Below are 23,677 nucleotides of genomic sequence, written 5' to 3' on the forward strand. Positions count from 1 at the left end.
AGACTCACACAGGGGCTTATCTTTTCGATAAAAAAATGTTCCGTGGAATTGACATTGCAAACAACGACAGGCTGGACGGTCATCTACACTGGAGTGTATGCGGGTTACATGTAAAAATTGGAAGAGATATGAGCTCGGTGCCTCCAAATTCTTAGTGAACTCGGATGGAATCCAGGTTGTGTAACTTTTAGCATATCATGGTACATGGTACATGGGGTACCAGGGGCCAGATTCACGAAGCAGTTACGCAAGTACTTGCGAACGTGTACATCTTTCCTCAATATTTGACGGCTTTGTTTACATTTATTAAACAGTTTACAATTATGAAAACTTCCCAATCACCTCTTGTTATTGTTATAAACAGCCTCCTGGTGCTTCGGAGCTCATTAACTGTTTAATAATTGTAAACAAGCCAGAAAAGTTTGAGAAAAGATGTACAGTGCTTGCGTAACTGCTTCGAGAACCTGGCCCCAGGAGTGTGGGGTGACACAGGACGCTGGTTCGACCCCCCTGTCGTGCTCCACAGTTTCTCATGGATATATCACATTGTTGATGTGATTCCATTGTGCATGTGTGTAACCACAGGCTGTTAGGTGTGGAGACAGTCAGGGGACACACCTGGACATTACCTACAGGGACACACCTGGACACTACCTACAGGGACACACCTGGACATTACTTACAGGGACACACCTGGACACTACCTACAGGGACACACCTGGACACTACCTACAGGGACACACCTGGACATTACCTACAGGGACACACCTGGACATTACCTACAGGGACACACCTGGACACTACCTACAGGGACACACCTGGACATTACCTACAGGGACACACCTGGACACTACCTACAGGGACACACCTGGACATTACCTACAGGGACACACCTGGACATTACCTACAGGGACACACCTGGACATTACCTACAGGGACACACCTGGACACTACCTACAGGGACACACCTGGACATTACCTACAGGGACACACCTGGACATTACCTACAGGGACACACCTGGACACTACCTACAGGGACACACCTGGACATTACCTACAGGGACACACCTGGACATTACCTACAGGGACACACCTGGACATTACCTACAGGGACACACCTGGACACTACCTACAGGGACACACCTGGACATTACCTACAGGGACACACCTGGACATTACCTACAGGGACACACCTGGACACTACCTACAGGGACACACCTGGACACTACCTACAGGGACACACCTGGACATTACCTACAGGGACACACCTGGACATTACCTACAGGGACACACCTGGACACTACCTACATGGACACACCTGGACATTACCTACAGGGACACACCTGGACATTACCTACAGGGACACACCTGGACACTACCTACAGGGACACACCTGGACATTACCTACAGGGACACACCTGGACATTACCTACAGGGACACACCTGGACATTACCTACAGGGACACACCTGGACACTACCTACAGGGACACACCTGGACATTACCTACAGGGACACACCTGGACATTACCTACAGGGACACACCTGGACACTACCTACATGGACACACCTGGACATTACCTACAGGGACACACCTGGACATTACCTACAGGGACACACCTGGACACTACCTACAGGGACACACCTGGACACTACCTACAGGGACACACCTGGACATTACCTACAGGGACACACCTGGACACTACCTACAGGGACACACCTGGACACTACCTACAGGGACACACCTGGACACTACCTACATGGACACACCTGGACACTACCTACAGGGACACACCTGGACATTACCTACAGGGACACACCTGGACACTACCTACAGGGACACACCTGGACACTACCTACAGGGACACACCTGGACATTACCTACAGGGACACACCTGGACACTACCTACAGGGACACACCTGGACACTACCTACATGGACACACCTGGACACTACCTACAGGGACACACCTGGACACTACCTACAGGGACACACCTGGACACTACCTACAGGGACACACCTGGACATTACCTACAGGGACACACCTGGACATTACCTACAGGGACACACCTGGACACTACCTACAGGGACACACCTGGACATTACCTACAGGGACACACCTGGACACTACCTACAGGGACACACCTGGACACTACCTACAGGGACACACCTGGACACTACCTACATGGACACACCTGGACACTACCTACAGGGACACACCTGGACATTACCTACAGGGACACACCTGGACACTACCTACAGGGACACACCTGGACACTACCTACAGGGACACACCTGGACATTACCTACAGGGACACACCTGGACACTACCTACAGGGACACACCTGGACACTACCTACATGGACACACCTGGACACTACCTACAGGGACACACCTGGACACTACCTACAGGGACACACCTGGACACTACCTACAGGGACACACCTGGACATTACCTACAGGGACACACCTGGACATTACCTACAGGGACACACCTGGACACTACCTACATGGACACACCTGGACACTACCTACAGGGACACACCTGGACACTACCTACATGGACACACCTGGACACTACCTACAGGGACACACCTGGACACTACCTACAGGGACACACCTGGACATTACCTACAGGGACACACCTGGACATTACCTACAGGGACACACCTGGACACTACCTACAGGGACACACCTGGACATTACCTACAGGGACACACCTGGACATTACCTACAGGGACATTACAGTATTGTTAAGTCACTTGAGGGAGGCATCATGTGTGGGGGAGGAAGGTGTTCGGTGTAGCCACACACCGCTTTATGGCATAACTATAAAGTTACAGACAGATGTAAAGGTGAAGTAAGAGTTTAATATGGTGGAGGTTGTCAGTATCAGCGGTCAGTGTCAGCTGCAGGCAGGAGATGACGACGCTGCTGGCTGGAGGAGCAGCTGTAGCAAGGTGAGGGCGGGTCCGTGCAGCAGGTGGCGCCAGTAGCCAAGTTGTTGTTGTTATAGATTCAGTCCACTACGGGCTATGGTGAGCCCGTAGTGGACTTACCTGGCACAGAAGCGGGGCTGTGTGTCTCGAGTAGCCAAGCTTGGCGAGACATTAAGGAGAGTGCGGTGCCGGGCAGATGTCCTGGCGAGGCATCACTGATGAGTTCCTCGGCTGGTGAGGACACCGACTCCTCTCGCGTCACCTGAAGAAGGACCTCTAGTGACGAGGCAGCGAACGTCTGTACAAGATAACCGCACAGTTCTGGTGAGGTCTTGTGTGTGTGTGTTGTTAGTGACCTTTACTCTTGTGTTGGTTACCTGGTCCATGGGCCCTGTAGCCAGCGGGTCCTTACACACGAGGGCCACTGTCTCAGCGGGTCCTTACACACGAGGGCCACTGTCTCAGCGGGTCCTTACACACGAGGGCCACTGTCTCAGCGGGTCCTTACACACGAGGGCCACTGTCTCAGCGGGTCCTTACACACGAGGGCCACTGTCTCAGCGGGTCCTTACACACGAGGGCCACTGTCTCAGCGGGTCCTTACACACGAGGGCCACTGTCTCAGCGGGTCCTTACACACGAGGGCCACTGTCTCAGCGGGTCCTTACACACGAGGGCCACTGTCTCAGCGGGTCCTTACACACGAGTGACACTGTGTCAGCAGGTCCTTACACACGAGGGCCACTGTCTCAGCGGGTCCTTACACACGAGGGCCACTGTCTCAGCGGGTCCTTACACACGAGGGCCACTGTCTCAGCGGGTCCTTACACACGAGTGACACTGTGTCAGCAGGTCCTTACACACGAGGGCCACTGTCTCAGCGGGTCCTTACACACGAGGGCCACTGTCTCAGCGGGTCCTTACACACGAGGGCCACTGTCTCAGCGGGTCCTTACACACGAGGGCCACTGTCTCAGCACTTATTAAATCCACAACGCACAACGCGTCATTAGGTCATGCAGGATGCCAGCAACTACAGTTACACCAACAACTCAAAACCAAAATAAAGTCATATATATTCCAAAGACCAGACACCAACCATCACCTCTCCATTTGCTACTCCGTAAAAAAAGCAACTGGTTTACCTAGCCAGACACGTACGAACCCAGACAACCCGCCCAACCCATCGAGACTGATAGAAAACGTCGACATGAGGTGCCTTAATATTTTCCTAATAGGTCACATTTGTAGCAGGGAGCCAGGCAGGCAGCGAACACCCGCGGCTGAGGCAGCGAGCACCAACACCTGCGGCTGAGGCAGCGAACACCCGCGGCTGAGGCAGCGAGCACCAACACCTGCGGCTGAGGCAGCGAACACCCGCGGCTGAGGCAGCGAACACCAACACCCGCGGCTGAGGCAGCGAACACCAACACCCGCGGCTGAGGCAGCGAACACCAACACCCGCGGCTGAGGCAGCGAGCACCGACACCCGCGGCTGAGGCAGGAGGCGGGAATATTGCGTACATTGCAACATGTATGCAACATAAGTCACAATAACGGGGGTGGAGATAAGACCTCCATGCCCAACATGTTAAGACAAAGAGAGTGGCGAGGTTCCGGTCCGTCCCGGACCACCACCAAGGCCTAATGATGGCGCCGTCTACCTCCCACAATCATCAACGTAACACCACTTACCACCATCAATTATCATATAAATTGTGAGTTGACCAGACCACACACTAGAAGGTGAAGGGACGACGACGACGTTTCGGTTCGTGCTGGACCATTCTCAAGTCGATTGTCGACTTGAGAATGGTCCACAATCGACTTTGAGAATGGTCCAGGACGGACCGAAACGTCGTCGTCCCTTCACCTTCTAGTGTGTGATCTGGTCAACTTACTTTAGCCACGTTATTGTGACTCGTCGCCTGCATATAAATTGTCATCCACGTTCTTATTTTAGATTCAGCTACTGGGAACAATAGTTCCAGGTAGCACGGGCTATGGTGAGCCCGTAGTGGACTTACCTGACACAGGATCGGGGGGGGGGTAAGTAGCACGGGCTATGGTGAGCCCGTAGTGGACTTACCTGGCACAGGAGCGGGGGGGGGGTTAATTAGCACGGGCTATGGTGAGCCCGTAGTGGACTTACCTGGCACAGGAGCGGGGGGGGGTAAGTAGCACGGGCTATGGTGAGCCCGTAGTGGACTTACCTGGCACAGGAGCGGGGGGGGGGGTAAGTAGCACGGGCTATGGTGAGCCCGTAGTGGACTTACCTGGCACAGGAGCGGGGGGGGGGGGGGTAAGTAGCACGGGTTATGGTGAGCCCGTAGTGGACTTACCTGGCACAGGAGCGGGGGCCGTTTAGAGCGAGGAAGCCACGTATAAAGGAGCAAGGCGGTGAGGTCAGCGGGTCAGTTATGGCGCAACTTGTGCCGTTCTGTGAATCCGTCTCCCCGAGTGTCCGAGCAACACTGAATTTTCCCGGCTTGTGACGTGGGCGGCGCTGTCATGATGGCTGGGGTTTATATGTATTATTTGATAATTGTGCGGTGTTGGGAGAGGCTGCCGGCGGGTACACCCTCGCTGCCGGCGGGTACACCCTCGCTGCCGGCGCTCTCAACATGGCATCCTTGAACAAATCCACAAGGGCCGTGACGAGGATTCGAACCTGCGTCCGGGAGCATCCCAGACACTGCCTTAATCAACTCAGTCGATTAAGGCAGTGTCTGGGATGCTCCTGGCCGCAGGTTCGAATCCTCGTCACGGCCCTTGTGGATTTGTTCATTTGATGCATCACGTTATTGTGATCTCTGTGTGTGAAGGCATCCTTATTTATCCCCTGCACCTGGGCTCTAGGAGACTCGAACTCTGGACCCCCACGTGTGTGAGGCTCAAGCTCTATATATTTCCACGGAAGTGTGGATGACAGTCCAGTTATAACCCCGCTCCTGTGCCAGGTAAGTCCACTACGGGCTCACCATAGCCCGTGCTACTTGGAACTTTTTGTTCCCAGTAGTTAAATCTAAAACGACAACTGCATACCGAGCAGTATCTTTAATAAACACTAGTCACCATTTTGCGTTTGACTACGTCGCGGGTTCCATAAATAAATAAATAAATATATATATATATATATATATATATATATATATATATGCGAACAAGCCTGAATGGTCCCCAGGACTATATGCGAATGAAAACTCACACCCCAGAAGTGACTCGAACCCATACTCCCAGAAGCAACGCAACTGGTAACTACAGGGCGCCTTAATCCGCTTGACCATCACGGCCGTCAAAAGGAAGTGATAGCCGAGGCTATTTGAGCCACTTCCCCGACGGCAACTCGGATGGTAATCTTGGGCATAGCATTTCACCAAATCACCTCATTCTTTGGGGCACACGTGAGGAACACAAATGCGAACAAGCCTGAATGGTCCCCAGGACTATATGCGAATGAAAACTCACACCCACACACTCACAGTTTTCATTCGCATATAGTCCTGGGGACCATTCAGGCTTGTTCGCATTTGTGTTCCTCACGTGTGCCCCAAAGAATGAGGTGATTTGGTGAAATGCTATGCCCAAGATTACCATCCGAGTTGCCGTCGGGGAAGTGGCTCAAATAGCCTCGGCTATCACTTCCTTTTGACGGCCGTGATGGTCAAGCGGATTAAGGCGCCCTGTAGTTACCAGTTGCGTTGCTTCTGGGAGTATGGGTTCGAGTCACTTCTGGGGTGTGAGTTTTCATTCATATATATATATATATATGTCGTACCTAGTAGCCATAACGCACTTCTCGGCCTCTACCTCTTGGCGCCATTCATCTTGTGAGTGGACCAGCCCATCCTCCAAAAATGGGGAGGTAAATGTAACAGCCCCATAAGTGCAATTATGTACTATGTATGACAGTCAGGAATTGTACTTATTTACACTTAGTATTAAATCGTACGGTCAAATATATTGTGAATATTTGAGTTTACCTGAAAAGCTGAATAGAAAACCATGACCTACCCTAATCGTCTTAGTTTTTGAAGATAAGCATTTTATTGCTTCTTAATTACAATTACTACTTAACCTGTAGCTATATTCATATTACCATTTTATAAAACAAATAAAATATAACTAAAATATTTAAATAAATTGTAGAGTAACTCAAGATATTTTCCAATTTTGTATAAAATCTCTATTGTTTAATAAAACTGAAAAAGAAATTCCTAAAATTTAAAACTTGTGTAAAGCAAATTGATCTTTAAAACTCCATCCTAACATTCTGAGTGTCTTAACAGAAAACGAGGAGCATTAAATGTGGAGGTAAATGTAACAGCTCCATAAGTACAATTATGTACTATGTATGACACTCAGGAAATGTACTCATTACTCTTAGGATTAAAACGTACTGTCAATTCGGAGGATGGGGTTGCAGAGGACACACCGCCATAGCAGCATGTGCAACACTCCCCAATAGGAAGAAAACCCGCTGGAGTTATATATATTCACTCTCAAAACTGTTTATCTTTCATTTTTTGGTGGTCTTTGCCCTCTTTTGGTGAAGGCCAGGAGTCATCAAGCATTTATACAACCACTCACGAAACCTGTATATCTTTCAGCAATGATGGCAATATGGTTTACAGTTATTAAACAGCTTGGAAACTTGACAACCCCAGATTATTATTGTTATAGACAACCTCGTAGGGCTTTGAAACTCAAACTGTTAATAAATGTAAACAGAGGAAAGAGTGACAGGTTTAGTAAGTGTGTAAACTGTGTAAATGATTTATTAATGTTGGTTGGTCTTGCGTCTCCCCTTACTGTCTTCTTTACCTTGCATTTGTTGGGGTTGAAATCTTACAGCCATGTGTCTGCCCACTTTTCCCGGGTTATTACAGTCCTCGTTAGCTCAGCATCATCTGTAAACACTGTTTGCAGATGAGCTTATTCGTGGCGGTGTGTGGTGGTACCCGGGGACATTCACGAAGCAGTTACGCAAGCACTTACGAACCTGTACATCTTTTCTCAATGTTTGGCGGCTTTGTTTCAACTTATTAAACAATTAATGAGCTCCGAAGCACCAGGAGGCTGTTTATAACAATAACAACAGTTGATTGGCAAGTTTTCATGTTTATAATCTGTTTAATAAATGTAACCAAAGCCGTCAAAGATTGAGAAAAGATGTACACGTTCGTAAGTGCTTGCCTAACTGCTTCGTGAATCTGGCCCCAGGTTTGTTTGGTGAAGGGGGGGGGGGTAGTGGTGATTAAGCGATAGGTCTTTTGATTGTCTCTGTTTAGCTCCAGTGGCTGATGGGATGACTTTGTTGATGGGTAATTGTGAGGATGGTGGTAGTGCTGGGGGAGAGGGGGGGGGGGGGATGGTGGTAGTGGTGGTGGTGGCAGCGGCGGAAGTCATGACCGTGGGTGGCGACCTGCGGCGGATAGGTAGTTATGGCCGCTAGTCACTTCCGTCCCTCCCCACCGTGCCGGAGTCCGCCAGCTGCCTCCTCCTCCTCCTCCCCTACAATATGTCCTCTCCGTCTCTCTCTCTCGTGATGGCCCGTCATATCTCTTACGTTTCCCGTGGTGTGAAAACTTAGTATGTTCTGTGTTAAGTCTTACAAGTAGTGCCTTATACAAGCACGTCCGGAGGTTACGGGGAGGAAACCCACATGTCAATATATGGCAGCAGCTGGCAACTGTCGAGGGTAGCGCACTCACCTGCTGTTTTTCCCATGGCGGACGTACGAAGCCTTATTTCCATGTTTGGGACGATATAACAACGATAGCCTTTTGTTTACCAACAACGCTCTTTAATAACACATATATAAGTAACTACATTTATATTATATATAGAATATTACAATGAGACAGAGGAAGAGAGAAGTGGAGTTAATACATGCCGTATGACACTCCGGGCAGCAGACTGGTGGCGCCGTCAGTAGAGCCGCGGACGTTGTGGTGAGCTAGTGTGTTGCCAGGTGTCCTAGTGTACGTTACTCCCGTGAACTCTGCTACACCATTATCTGTCACTATTGATCAGTACTAGTAGTAGTAGTAGTAGCAGGTTGGCTGTGTTGTGTTGCTAGTGGCGGGGGTCAGTAGCGGGTCTGTGTCAAGTGTCGGGATATCGAGTGTTCTCACATGGAGTTTCGTCAAGTGTTGCCACCTCGACATGTGTAGATGGTGAGTGTGAGGAAACTTATCCTTTATGAGGCCTCCCTCATTACTGCCACCGGCCTTTATCCTCCTGTGTTAGTGTGAGGGGGGGCCTTTATCCTCCTGTGTTAGTGTGAGGGGGGCCTTTATCCTGCTATATTAGTGTGAGGGGGGCCTTTATCCTCCTATATTAGTGTGAGGGGGCCTTTATCCTGCTATATTAGTGTGAGGGGGCCTTTATCCTCCTATATTAGTGTGAGGGGGCCTTTATCCTGCTATATTAGAGTGAGGGGGCCTTTATCCTGCTATATTAGTGTGAGGGGGCCTTTATCCTGCTATATTAGTGTGAGGGGGCCTTTAGAATCTTGTATTAGTGTGAGGGGGGCCTTTATCCTGCTATATTAGTGTGAGGGGGCCTTTATCCTCCTATATTAGTGTGAGGGGGCCTTTATCCTGCTATATTAGTGTGAGGGGGCCTTTAGCATCCTGTATTAGTGTGAGGGGGGGCCTTTATCCTCCTATATTAGTGTGGTGGGGGCCTTTATCCTGCTATATTAGTGTGAGGGGGCCTTTATCCTGCTATATTAGTGTGAGGGGGCCTTTAGAATCCTGTATTAGTGTGAGGGGGGCCTTTATCCTGCTATATTAGTGTGAGGGGGCCTTTATCCTCCTATAATAGTGTGAGGGGGCCTTTATCCTGCTATATTAGTGTGAGGGGGCCTTTATCCTCCTATATTAGTGTGAGGGGGCCTTTATCCTCCTATATTAGTGTGAGGGGGCCTTTATCCTGCTATATTAGTGTGAGGGGGCCTTTATCCTGCTATATTAGTGTGAGGGGGCCTTTAGCATCCTGTATTAGTGTGAGGGGGGACCTTTATCCTCCTGTATTAGTGTGAGGGGGGCCTTTATCCTGCTATATTAGTGTGAGGGGGCCTTTAGAATCCTGTATTAGTGTGAGGGGGGCCTTTATCCTGCTATATTAGTGTGAGGGGGCCTTTATCCTCCTATATTAGTGTGAGGGGGCCTTTATCCTGCTATATTAGTGTGAGGGGGCCTTTATCCTCCTATATTAGTGTGAGGGGGCCTTTAGCATCCTGTATTAGTGTGAGGGGGAGCCTTTATACTCCTGTATTAGTGTGAGGGGGCCTTTATCCTCCTGTATTAGTGTGAGGGGGGCCTTTATCCTCCTGTATTAGTGTGAGGGGGGCCTTTATCCTGCTATATTGGTGTGAGGGGGGCCTTTATCCTGCTATATTAGTGTGAGGGGCCTTTATCCTGCTATATTAGTGTGAGGGGGGCCTTTATCCTCCTATATTAGTGTGAGGGGGGCCTTTATCCTCCAATATTAGTGTGAGGGAGCCTTTATCATCCTATATTAGTGTGAGGGGGCATTTATCCTCCTATATTAGTGTGAGGGGGGCATTTATCCTCCTATATTAGTGTGAGGGGGGCCTTTATCCTCCTATATTAGTGTGAGGGGGCCTTTATCCTCCTATATTAGTGTGAGGGGGGCCTTTATCCTCCTGTAGTAGTGTGAGGGGGCCTTTATCCTCCTGTAGTAGTGTGAGGGGGCCTTTATCCTCCTGTATTAGTGTGAGGGGGGCCTTTATCCTCCTGTATTAGTGTGAGGGGGCCTTTATCCTCCTGTATTAGTGTGAGGGGGGCCTTTATCCTCCTGTATTAGTGTGAGGGGGGCCTTTATCCTCCTGTATTAGTGTGAGGGGGGCCTTTATCCTCCTGTATTAGTGTGAGGGGGGCCTTTATCCTCCTGTATTGATGTGAGGGGGCCTTTACCCTCCTATATTAGTGCGAGGGGGGCCTTTACCCTCCTATATTAGTGTGAGGGGGGCCTTTAGCCTTCTATATTGATGTGAGGGGGCCTTTATCCTCCTATATTAGTGTGAGGGGTCTTTATCTTCCTATATTAGTGTGAGGGGGGCCTTTATCCTCCTATATTAGTGTGAGGGGGACCTTTATCCTCCTATATTAGTGTGATGGGGGCCTTTATCCTCCTATATTAGTGTGATGGGGGCCTTTATCCTCCTATATTAGTGTGAGGGGGCCTTTACCCTCCTATATTAGTGTGAGGGGGCCTTTACCCTCCTATATTAGTGTGAGGGGGCCTTTACCCTCCTATATTAGTGTGAGGGGGCCTTTACCCTCCTATATTAGTGTGAGGGGGCCTTTACCCTCCTATATTAGTGTGAGGGGGCCTTTACCCTCCTATATTAGTGTGAGGGGGCCTTTACCCTCCTATATTAGTGTGAGGGGGGCCTCTATCCTCCTACATTAGTGTGAGGAGGGCCTTTATCCTCCAATATTAGTGTGAGGGGGGCCTTTATCTTCCAATATTAGTGTGAGGGGAGCCTTTATCTTCAAATATTAATGTGAGGGGGCCTTTATCCTCCTATATTAGTGTGAGGGGGGCCTTAATCCTCCTATATTAGTGTGAGGGGACCTTTACCCTCCTATATTAGTGTGAGGGAACCTTTACCCTCCTATATTAGTGTGAGGGGGGCCTTTATCCTCCAATATTAGTGTGAGGGGGCTTTTATCTTCCAATATTAGTGTGAGGGGGCCTTTATCCTCCTATATTAGTGTGAGGGGGGGCCTTTACCCTCCTATATTAGTGTGAGGGGGGCCTTTATCCTCCAATATTAGTGTGAGGGGGCTTTTATCTTCCAATATTAGTGTGAGGGGGCCTTTATCCTCCTATATTAGTGTGAGGGGGGGCCTTTATCCTCCAATATTAGTGTGAGGGGGCCTTTATCTTCCAATATTAGTGTGAGGGGGCCTTTATCCTCCTGTATTAGTGTGAGGGGGCCTTTATCCTCCTATATTAGTGTGAGGGGACCTTTATCCTCCAATATTAGTGTGAGGGGGGCCTTTATCCTCCTATATTAGTGTGAGGGGGGCCCTTATCCTCCTATATTAGTGTGAGGGGGCCTTTATCCTCCTATATTAGTGTGAGGGGGGGGCCTTTATCCTCCTCTATTAGTGTGAGGGGGGCCTTTATCCTCCTATATTAGTGTGAGGGGGGCCTTTATCCTCCTATATTAGTGTGAGGGGGGCCTTTATCCTCCTATATTAGTGTGAGGGGGCCTTTACCCTCCTATATTAGTGTGAGGGGGCCTTTACCCTCCTATATTAGTGTGAGGGGGGCCTTTTTCCTTTAATATTAGTATGATGGACCTTTATCATTTATGAATATTATTATGATGGGCATTTATCACCTCTGAATATTCGACTTCAGGTTAATAATGGGAGAAAGTTAGCAAAGTATTTCCAACCTTCCCGTCATACTAAATTAGGCCTATGGACCCGGCCTCGGACTTCCCACAACCACTTGGGTTGGACGGTAGAGTGACGGTCTCGCTTCATGCAGGTCAGCGTTCAATCCCCGACCGTCCAAGTGGTTATGGGCACCATTCCTTCCTCCCCCCCCCCATCCCCGTCCCATCCCAAATCCTTATCCTAATCCCTTCCCAGCGCTATATAGTCTAATGGCTTGGCGTTTTCTCCTGATAATTCCCTCCCGGCCTCGGACTTACAAAATTTTTAGAATTTTCAATTTCTCATTATTTTTTAGAATTTTCAATTTCTAATTATTTTTTAGAATTTTCAATTTCTAATTATTTTTTAGAATTTTCAATTTCTAATTATTTTTTAGAATTTTCAATTTCTAATTATTTTTTAGAATTTTCAATTTCTAATTATTTTTTAGAATTTTCAATTTCTAATTATTTTTTAGAATTTTCAATTTCTAATTATTTTTTAGAATTTTCAATTTCTAATTATTTTTTAGAATTTTCAATTTCTCATTATTATTAGAACACACAACCTGAGTGAGTGTACTTTGTCTGGACGAAAATAGGGAAATGTGGTGTTAGAGACCGGGCCGTTGGGACGTTGATCCCCGGAGTCAACAAGAGGTACAACCAATAGTAATCCTACATAACCCAGGCCAATTTAACACAGCCTAGCCAAAGCTAACACAGGTTAATCTAGCGACATGATAAAGACACTTTTGACACTAACATAAAAAGTTTTGTTATAACGCCTGTATACGATTTTATCCACCCCCCCCCCCCTGAGGAGGAGGGGTGGGGGGGATGGGGGGGGGGGGGGGGTTGCAAACAGAGCTGAAAACCACGTAGTCACCCAACAAAAGGATTAGAAACTATTGTTAGTGTTGACTAAATACCGTCCCTTGGTGTTGAAATAGACCGAGCGGCGTTACCTTGTTGAAGACTACTTGTATTGTAATTTTTAAAGGAATAGAGAGAGTTTAAGGCGGCGGCCCTGTGCTTCCAGCCCCCCGCCACACACACCGAAAATAAGACGTTGGTACAACGTTCGGACAAGTTTTTAACACAAACACGTTTGTAAACACAAACCGTAGCTCTCTTATTTTCTTCTTGTTACAACTTGTAATGAAGTTGTTACATCTTGGCTTGACGTATTAGAACGTTGTTACAACTTGCTATATTGGTATAACCGGTTAGGTGTTCAAACTTGTTCGAACGTTGTACCAACGTCGTAGTTTCGGTGTGTGTGTTTGGCGGGTAACCAGTTACAACAACCAATATAGCAAGTTGTAACAACCTTCTAATACATAATAAACACGTTAAGCCAAGATGTAACAACTTAATTACAAGTTGTAACAACAGGAAAATATTGACAGTTTCGGTTTGTGTTTCCAGATGTTGTTATTGTTGAAGATTCGCTACCTAGAACAAAAATTTCCAGGTAGCACGGGCTATGGTGAGCCCGTAGTTCTTGTGTTTCCAGAGGCGCGACTTGTTCTCAGTATGAACACATCCCTGCCCTTGTGTGGCAGTGCACATCCCTGCCCTTGTGTGGCAGTGCACATCCCTGCCCTTGTGTGGCAGTGCACATCCCTGCCCTTGTGTGGCAGTGCACATCCCTGCCCTTGTGTGGCAGTGCACATCCCTGCCCTTGTGTGGCAGTGCACATCCCTGCCCTTGTGTGGCAGTGCACATCCCTGCCCTTGTGTGGCAGTGCACATCTCTGCCCTTGTGTGGCAGTGCACATCCCTGCCCTTGTGTGGCAGTGCATATCCCTGCCCTTGTGTGGCAGTGCACAATAGAAAGTTGTTTTCACATATCCATACATTAAAACATTGATTGTAACCATGATATATATGTGCTTCAGCCTACAGTTTAGACCTATTGTCTTATGTATGACCCTCTGTCCTGCGTGACAGTGAATACCACCATTATCCTCACTTTAATAAGACTTTATTAAAATCCTCAGATTAGGCAAAATTGTAATTAATTGTCAATAAAGATGTTAATAATAATAAGTAGGCCTTATTGTTGGCGCTGACGGGAGTTTTTTTTTTATCATTATTATTTTCTACCACAGACGTGGCCACACATTTACAATGCTAACCAGCATATATACATTTTCTTCTGTCCTCCATGGACAGGGTGAGAGATTTGTCAAACATACAGTTCAGAGATTTATTGAACCACAGAAGGTGATCGTAGTGCTTTTAAAATGTTAGGCTAAGCTACATACGTAAATACATAGATACATAGATTTATGAATGCATTAATGTGAATGCGGGGGTCAGTGATCTGCTGTTGCCTCTCTTTGTTAGCCTGTGTGGTGGGGGCGAGCATCGACATGGGCGTGTCGCTATTGTGGTAACATTTACCATATTAGGCTTGAGTGTGGTTGATGCTGAGGGAAGCGTTATTGTTTAGGTTCGCCGCTGTGTGTAGACCCGTCGGGGCAGTGTGGGGGCTTGGTTACAACCTTTATGTTGGCTCCCAACACGGCTCCTGAATGCTTGGAAATGGGTATATGTGATACAGCCTGTTGGTGGTGGCGTCTGCTGTTGGTGGTGGCGTCTGCTGTTGGGGGTGGCGTCTGCTGTTGGGGGTGGCGTCTGCTGTTGGGGGTGGCGTCTGCTGTTGGTGGTGGCGTCTGCTGTTGGGGGTGGCGTCTGCTGTTGGGGGTGGCGTCTGCTGTTGGTGGTGGCGTCTGCTGTTGGGGGTGGCGTCTGCTGTTGGGGGTGGCGTCTGCTGTTGGGGGTGGCGTCTGCTGTTGGGGGTAGCGTCTGCTGTTGGTGGTGGCGTCTGCTGTTGGGGGTGGCGTCTGCTGTTGGTGGTGGCGTCTGCTGTTGGGGGTGGCGTCTGCTGTTGGGGTGGCGTCTGCTGTTGGGGGTGGCGTCTGCTGTTGGTGGTGGCGTCTGCTGTTGGGGGTGGCGTCTGCTGTTGGGGTGGCGTCTGCTGTTGGTGGTGGCGTCTGCTGTTGGGGGTGGCGTCTGCTGTTGGGGGTGGCGTCTGCTATTGGTGGTGGCGTCTGCTGTTGGTGGTGGCGTTTGCTGTTGGTGGTGGCGTTTGCTGTTGGGGGTGGCGTCTGCTGTTGGGGGTGGCGTCTGCTGTTGGGGGTGGCGTCTGCTGTTGGTGGTGCCGTCTCTGCTTTTAAGGGGTGGCCGCCCCTGCCGGTAGAGGGTGGCCGCCCCTGCCGGTAGGGGTTGTAGATGGAGGCGTGGGTGGTGGTGACTCAGAGAGAGAGAGGGAGTTTTAAGGACCTTCAGATCTCCACCATGACTGAGCCTGATGTAACACGAGGAAATGCTTGGCTACGGACGTGTCTGAACCTCGTGCTGGAGACACTGGCATGGGGGTAGATAATGGACAAACACTAAACTACGTGAAAACAACTTGAAGAGGCTTTGGTATAGTTAAAAACAAATTAATTTTGCCCCGAGAGGCGAGTTTATTGGTATAGTGTTTGTTAAATCTTGGTTGAGGCTTCAGAACTTACTAACCCATGGCGAATTCAAATGACAAATGTTCGTAAATTAATTCAGTCACCATCCCAGCCTGTTAATGAGTGAAAACCACTTTAAACACTACTCTTAACTGGTGAGTCTAGCCTAGCCTGTCCTCGGGCCGGGCTCGTCCAGCCTGTCCTCGGGCTAGGCTCGTTCAACCAGCGGTCGAAAGAAATAGCTCTTTAAACGAATTTTAACATACTGTCATTTTCATTTCTTTATTATGCATCCCATACCCATCCCGTGGACGGTGGTGGAAAGGGTTACAGAGGCACATATAATCGAGTTAGGAACTGCCTAACTGTCTAAAGCTGGTTAAAGCGGCGGACATCCTCCCCCAGACGTATTCATCAATTTTAACATATGGTGTATTAAAAAATACTATACATTAAAATTCGATGTATAGTTAGGTTAGGTTAGGAGTTTAGGTTCTGTTGGCGATTATTTGTATTTGTGGTACGTGGGTGAAGCATTTACACCAACCCGTCCTCGACTCAAGTCCATTACACCCAGCGGTCAACCCCACAGACGCATTCATAAATTTTAATATGCTGTTCATTCAAAACTGGAATTTTCTCAAGTATAAATTAATATTATAGTATATTGACATATTGTGTATATATAGGCATAGGATAGGTTAGGTGTTTAGGTTCTGTTGGTGATTATTTGTAGTACGTGGGTGAAGCATTTACAGCGTTGTGATTCGAACAAAATTCGTCAGTGAAGCACTTGTTCCGGATATGTTCGAACGTCAGCAGTTGCGAGTCGTGTGTAAACCGCTTTTCATTCATAAACAGGGGGTTTGGCGGGTGGATGGAATCACTTTTGGATCTTTGTTTGGAGGACGCGCTGTTTACAGCGTTGTGGTTCGAACACAAGTCGTCAGCGAAGCACTTGTTCGAGAAGTGTTCAAACGTCATCAGTTGTGAGTCGTTTGTAAACCTTTTTTTAATTCATAAACATCGGGGTATGGCGGGTGCATGGAATGGACTAAGAGCCATTGAGGACGCGCTTACACACACTGTTTGGCTGAGGAATTAGCGAGCAATTTGACCTTAATTGATGGGGTCTGGCCGCGGGTACTGGACATGAACGAAACATGGCAACATTTTTAATGTTTTTATTAAATTATTTTGAAATTTGCTGTTAGACCAATTAGAAATGGTGAATCTACATAAATATTAAGGTTGTATAATGTATTGCCTGACACTTGAAAACAGTCCAACCATTCAAGATCTATATTCACTAGTTAAATTTTTTTTTTTTTAAATTTTGCTCCGAGGGGCGAGTTTATTGGGCAGCGCCACTGGCGTACATATAGCCTAACGATCCATTGAGACTGTATACACTGACCAGAGACAAATGTATGTGAATGCGTGTGTATATATGTGTGTATGTGTATAAAGTATATATGGAAGCTGATCAGAATTACATTTCACCTTTGTAAATGCACATTAATGACACTATGTAAAAGACACATCGAACACTTTATGTAGGGCATACGTAAATCTGTGTATCTATGTATTTACGCATGTAGGTTAGCTTAGCATTTTAAAAGCACCGAATCACCTTCTGTGGTTGAGTGTTCAATAAACCCCTGAACTATATGTTTAACACTTCTCTAACCCTGTCCATGGGGGACAGAAGAAAATGTATATATGTTGGTTAGTATTGTTAATGTATGGCCATGTCTGTGGTACAAAATAATAATAAAAAAGAAAACTGGCTGGTAGCCTAAATCTTTACAAGATTTACAATTTACAAGATTTTTACATTCTTGTAAAGCCACTAGCATGTTTAGCGTTTCGGCAGGTCCTTAATCCTAATTTTCCCCGGAATACGACCTGCCAAATCGTTTAACAACCAGGAAACTGGTTGTTAAACAACCCATTCACTGCTGGGTGAACAGAGGCTACAGTTAAGGATTGTCACCCGGTCAATCCTTCCCTGCCAGGATTCTCTCTCTCTCTCTCTCCACTCTCACTTTGGAATAGGCTGCCCACTCTCAAGTTGTAAATTATTGCCACCACTACATATTATCACTCAAAATACTATCTGGAGACAAGAGAGCTATCACATAATATATATATATACATGGGAGATACTAGAAGGTCAAAGCTCAGATAATAAGATAGCAACTTACTGGAGAGCAAGATATGCAGATATCTTAGAAAGAGATATGACACTATTCTGAACGTGCAGAATAGAACCTGTGGAGAGTAGAGATGACATAGAGAAAATTGTAGGGATATAGAACAAGAAAGAACATCTGGCCGGAAACGCTGCGCGTACTAGTGGCTTTACAAGATTGTAAATACTACGCTATGTATTCTCTGAAACCCAATGTACCTTCTTGTATATAAATAAATAAATAAATAGAGACCCAAGGCGCATTAACCGCCTTGGACCAAATTACACATTATTGCAGCAACTCAATAGGATGTGTTCCGCTCTCCTGTTTACATTGCCCACGAATTCGTAATTTTTCAGTTTTGAATTTTACATTAATTATTACGTTCCATAAATTGCTCACCATTTGACCGACACGTCCACTTGCGTGATGCATACATCCATGTTGTCTTAAACAGCCCGAGTCTGAAACTTTCAATGAATTTAATGAAAAAATAACGAAAAATATGCATTGAATTAGGATGTGGAAGGGGGCAAGGTGGAAGGGGGGGGGGGGGGTTCCGGTGGCGTCATGGCCTTGGCGGCCTATGATTGGGCGCTGTGCCGTCTGCTGTGTTGTGATTGGTTACCCGCGTTCTGATAGGATTTTTCTGATCGGCATGCGGGTAGGGGGAGGGAGGGGTTAGGGTTATGGGTTTAGGCGTAGTTAGTATGGATTTACCGGAGTGTTATGATAAGCCTAGTAGACCTAACGTTATATATGGTGGAAACCTCGTTGTTTCCTCAAGTTTCAAGACTTGTTATCGTGTGGTTTTAAAGGGGGTGATTTGCTCTTTAATATCCAAGTTACAGCCCCGCTCCTGTGCCAGGTAAGTCCTCTACGGGCTCACCATAGCCCGTGCTACTTAGAACTTTTCGTTCTTAGTAGCTGAATCTTAAACCACTTTAATATCCTTAGCGCATAGTCCTAATGCTCAATGGTTAACGCGGTGGAAATATTTTAAGATTAACGAGTCGTGAAGTATTCGTATGCTCCATATTAATCATTGCGTTATGCGTTGTTCCCTCCATGGCAAGTTTGAAGTCTAATTGTAATTAAACTTTCCCCCCTGGGAAAGCATTAAGAATGAATGTCCCGGGTCCATTTTTCACCGCTAAGCCACGAGCAGGGATACGCACACGGCCGTGTTGTGACGTCACCAGCTGACTCACGGGACCGCTGTTGCCAGATGCCCGCGTCGCTACACTTTGATTTTTATATATTTGTAAGTTAATTCTGTGGCAAAAATAGGTGTTGTATAATCGTGTATAATTGTGCGTGAATGGACATTGTGTTATGGGAGCTGGTGGGGAGATAGTGAGGGGGGGGGGTGCTTGTGGCCGGTGATGGGGTGTTGGTGTCAGGCTGTGTCAGGGGGGGGGGTTAATCGGCACAAGGTCACGTGGTGTTTGTACACGCGCGCGCGCCTCCCGCCTCTATATACACGCGCGCGCGCCTCCCGCCTCTATATACACGCGCGCGCGCCTCCCGCCTCTATATACACGCGCGCGCGCCTCCCGCCTCTATATACACGCGCCTCCCGCCTCTATATACACGCGCCTCCCGCCTCTATATACACGCGCCTCCCGCCTCTATATACACGCGCCTCCCGCCTCTATATACACGCGCCTCCCGCCTCTATATACACGCGCCTCCCGCCTCTATATACACGCGCGCGCGCGCCTCCCGCCTCTATATACACGCGCGCGCGCGCCTCCCGCCTCTATATATACACGCGCGCGCGCGCCTCCCGCCTCTATATATACACGCGCGCGCGCGCCTCCCGCCTCTATATATACACGCGCGCGCGCGCCTCCCGCCTCTATATATACACGCGCGCGCGCGCCTCCCGCCTCTATATATACACGCGCGCCTCCCGCCTCTATATATACACGCGCGCGCGCGCCTCCCGCCTCTATATATACACGCGCGCCTCCCGCCTCTATATATACACGCGCGCGCGCGCCTCCAGCCTCTATATATACACGCGCGCGCGCGCCTCCCGCCTCTATATATACACGCGCGCGCGCGCCTCCCGCCTCTATATATACACGCGCGCGCGCGCCTCCCGCCTCTATATATACACGCGCGCGCGCGCCTCCCGCCTCTATATATACACGCGCGTCTCCCGCCTCTATATACACGCGCGCCTCCCGCCTCTATACACGCGCGCGCCTCTATACACGCGCGCCTCCCGCCTCTGTACACGTGCCTCCGGCCTCGGATGGTACTCTACACGCGGTTGCAATTCTTGTGACCATGTCGCGGCACCGTGGATTAAGGCGCGGTTTTTACATTATATCGTGACCGTTATACATGTTTAGGCCTAGCAGTTTAAAAACTAGACATTACTCTTGTATAAGTGAAAATTCTACAATCATTTAAAGTTAAGTTTATTCATTACGGGGAGATATAACACACCGTGTTAGTGGGAGTCGAATGAGTGGGTAACAATAGTACTTTCTTGATTGATGAAGATTAAGCCACCCAAAAGGTGGCACGGGCATGAATAGCCCGTAAGTGGTGACCCTTTTGAGCCATTACCAGTATCAAGAGCTGATACTGGAGATGTGTGGAGGTGCGACTGCACCCTGCGTACTTTCCTTACTGTGGACTGTGTATGTAGGGGAGGGGGGGGGGGTGTTGGGGGAGTTGTGTAGGTGGGGGGGGGAGCAGTGAAAAGTTGAGAGCCATTGGAGTAAGTGCAGCAACCTTTTCACCTGCAGGCTAGCCTAGCATGACTATGTTGCCTTCCTCGACCCTTCTCAGCCACCTTCCCCCGCCCCTCCTCCCTCTCCCCCTCGTCTCTCACACCCCCCCCCCTCTCGTTCTCTCACTCTTCACTCCTCTCGTTCTCTCCTGCTCCTTTTATCACTGTTTCCTTGTCATCATTAGGCCTACTTGGACTTTTTTTTTGGATGAGAGGGGGGGGGGGCCTTGATCACCCCATGTTGGCTCTTTTAACCTTTTCCCTCTCTGTAAATGGCTTATTTTCGTACATTTAAAATGCTTATTATATATATATATATATATATATATATATATATATATATATATATATATATATATATATATATATATATATATATGTATATGTCGTACCTAGTAGCCAGAACTCACTTTTTGGCCTACTATTCAAGGCCCGATTTGCCTAATAAGCCAAGTTTTCCTGAATTAATATATTTTTTCTAATTTTTTTCTTATGAAATGATAAAGCTACCCATTTCATTATGTACGAGGTCAATTTTTTTTTATTGGAGTTAAAATTAACGTAGATATATGACCGAACCTAACCAACCCTACCTAACCTAACCTATCTTTATATGTTAGGTAGGTTAGGTAGCCGAAAAACAATTCGTGAAAACTTGGCTTATTAGGCAAATCGGGCCTTGCATAGTAGGGTGAGAAGTACGTTCTGGCTACTAGGTACGACATATATTATATATATATATATATATATATATATATATATATATATATATATATATATATATATATATATATATATATATATATAATATATATATATATATATATATATATATATATATATATATATATATATATATATAATATTATATATATATATATATATATATATATATATATATATATATATATATATATATATATATATATGTCGTACCTAGTAGCCAGAACGCACTTCTCAGCCTACTATGCAAGGCCCGATTTGCCTAATAAGCCAAGTTTTCCTGAATTATTATATTTTCTCTAATTTTTTTCTTATGAAATGATAAAGCTACCCATTTCATTATGTATGAGGTCAATTTTTTTTTATTGGAGTTAAAATTAACGTTGTAATATGACCGAACCTAACCAACCCTACCTAACCTAACCTAACTGATCTTTATAGGTTAGGTTAGGTTAGGTAGCCAAAAAAGTTAGGTTAGGTTAGGTTAGGTAGGTTAGGTAGTCGAAAAACAATTAATTCATGAAAACTTGGCTTATTAGGCAAATCGGGCCTTGCATAGTAGGCTGAGAAGTGCGTTCTGGCTACTAGGTACGACATATATATATATATATATATATATATATATATTATATATATATATATATATATATATATAATATATGTCGTACCTAGTAGCCAGAACGTACTTCTCACCCTACTATGCAAGGCCCGATTTGCCTAATAAGCCAAGTTTTCACGAATTGTTTTTCGGCTACCTAACCTACCTAACATATAAAGATAGGTTAGGTTAGGTAGGGTTGGTTAGGTTCGGTCATATATCTACGTTAATTTTAACTCCAATAAAAAAAAATTGACCTCGTACATAATGAAATGGGTAGCTTTATCATTTCATAAGAAAAAAATTAGAGAAAATATATTAATTCAGGATAACTTGGCTTATTAGGCAAATCGGGCCTTGCATAGTAGGCCGAGTACGACGTTCTGGCTACTAGGTACAACATTATATATATATATATATATATATATATATATATATATATATATATATATATATATATATATATATATATATATATATATATATATATCACAAGACACAAGACGATGAATTTAATACCCTATTAATACCACCTCACCCTATCCACCTTACTCAAATGTAGATACAAACAAATCGGAGATGTGTAAGTTCTATTCAGTTGTGTATGTGTAAACTAAAGTCTTTGAAAATGTAATAAGTTTTACGAAACGCGCTCAAGTGTCGCGTCAGACTAGAAATAAAAATGAATTTTGGAGAATTGATTTTTGAATTACCACCAACAGTGAAAAGAAATGTACGAAAGATTGAGAAAATTCGTGTTAGAATTATTAATCTTACTTTTTCGGTCATATTTAATAATATATGTCTACAGGAAAGACTGCTACCAAAATATACTAATATAATAATATATATATATATATATATATATATATATATATATATATATATATATATATATAATAATTCGCTAGGTGTGCGTTTGAGTGCCTTTATCGTTACCGTTGGGCTTATTACACAGAATACTGATATATGTTGGCTTCAGTAAGATGTGTATATATTAGAATGATTTATTAACTTATATATATAGGCCTAAACAACCTAATATAACTACAGTGCCCACTGTAGTACCCCCCCCCACTGGACCTGTACGAAATGTGCCCCGTGGACCTAAGAAACTTTACTACTTTACTATTTCTTATACTTAAGAAACGTTACTCTCTTAGGATTGCTAAGAGAGGTTAGGTTAGGGCGGGTCTTATGTTCGTGTTGCAGATAAAGTTTCCTGTTTGCCCAAATTCAATAATTGTGGTCAACTTTCTGGTAGTTCATCTGTACATATTGGTACTTTACAGCAAGTAGTTACCATATAAGTACTTCCATTTTAGGAGGATGGGCTGGAATTTTTGTAGCTGTGGCGGGCGCCGTGAGTCCTGTGTAGTGTGGTTCATGAGGGTGGGGGCACGAGGCTACTACACCTGGCCTACCCAGGCTCGTACTCGGCCCTCCACAGCACACAGTAACAATTATATTATAGGAAACGTATATGTTTATCTCTCAGAATGTTCGGTAATATGTTTATTGTTTGTGATGTGTGTCTATGTATGTATTAACACGATGTACTGAACGGGGTGAGAAT

The 23,677-nt window shown here is 46.3% G+C and overlaps 1 protein-coding gene across 3 annotated transcripts in view; it reads left to right on the forward strand.

Annotated features, from left to right (window-relative positions):
* The window catches only part of LOC123758350 (serine-rich adhesin for platelets), a 246,208-nt gene that overhangs the window by 53,256 nt on the left and 169,275 nt on the right, over window positions 1-23,677 (forward strand). The window contains exon 1 of one of the 3 annotated variants that reach the window (XM_069322674.1): window positions 8,409-8,891. The exons of 1 other annotated variant lie outside the window; for it this stretch is intronic. The gene's annotated coding sequence lies outside the window, so the exon portion shown is untranslated. Of the gene's footprint in view, window positions 1-8,408; window positions 9,117-23,677 lie in introns of those variants that run through there. One more of the 3 variants, XM_045742649.2, reaches the window with a different exon arrangement.

This window comes from Procambarus clarkii, chromosome 11 (assembly GCF_040958095.1).
Source record: "Procambarus clarkii isolate CNS0578487 chromosome 11, FALCON_Pclarkii_2.0, whole genome shotgun sequence".
NCBI lineage: Eukaryota > Metazoa > Arthropoda > Malacostraca > Decapoda > Cambaridae > Procambarus > Procambarus clarkii.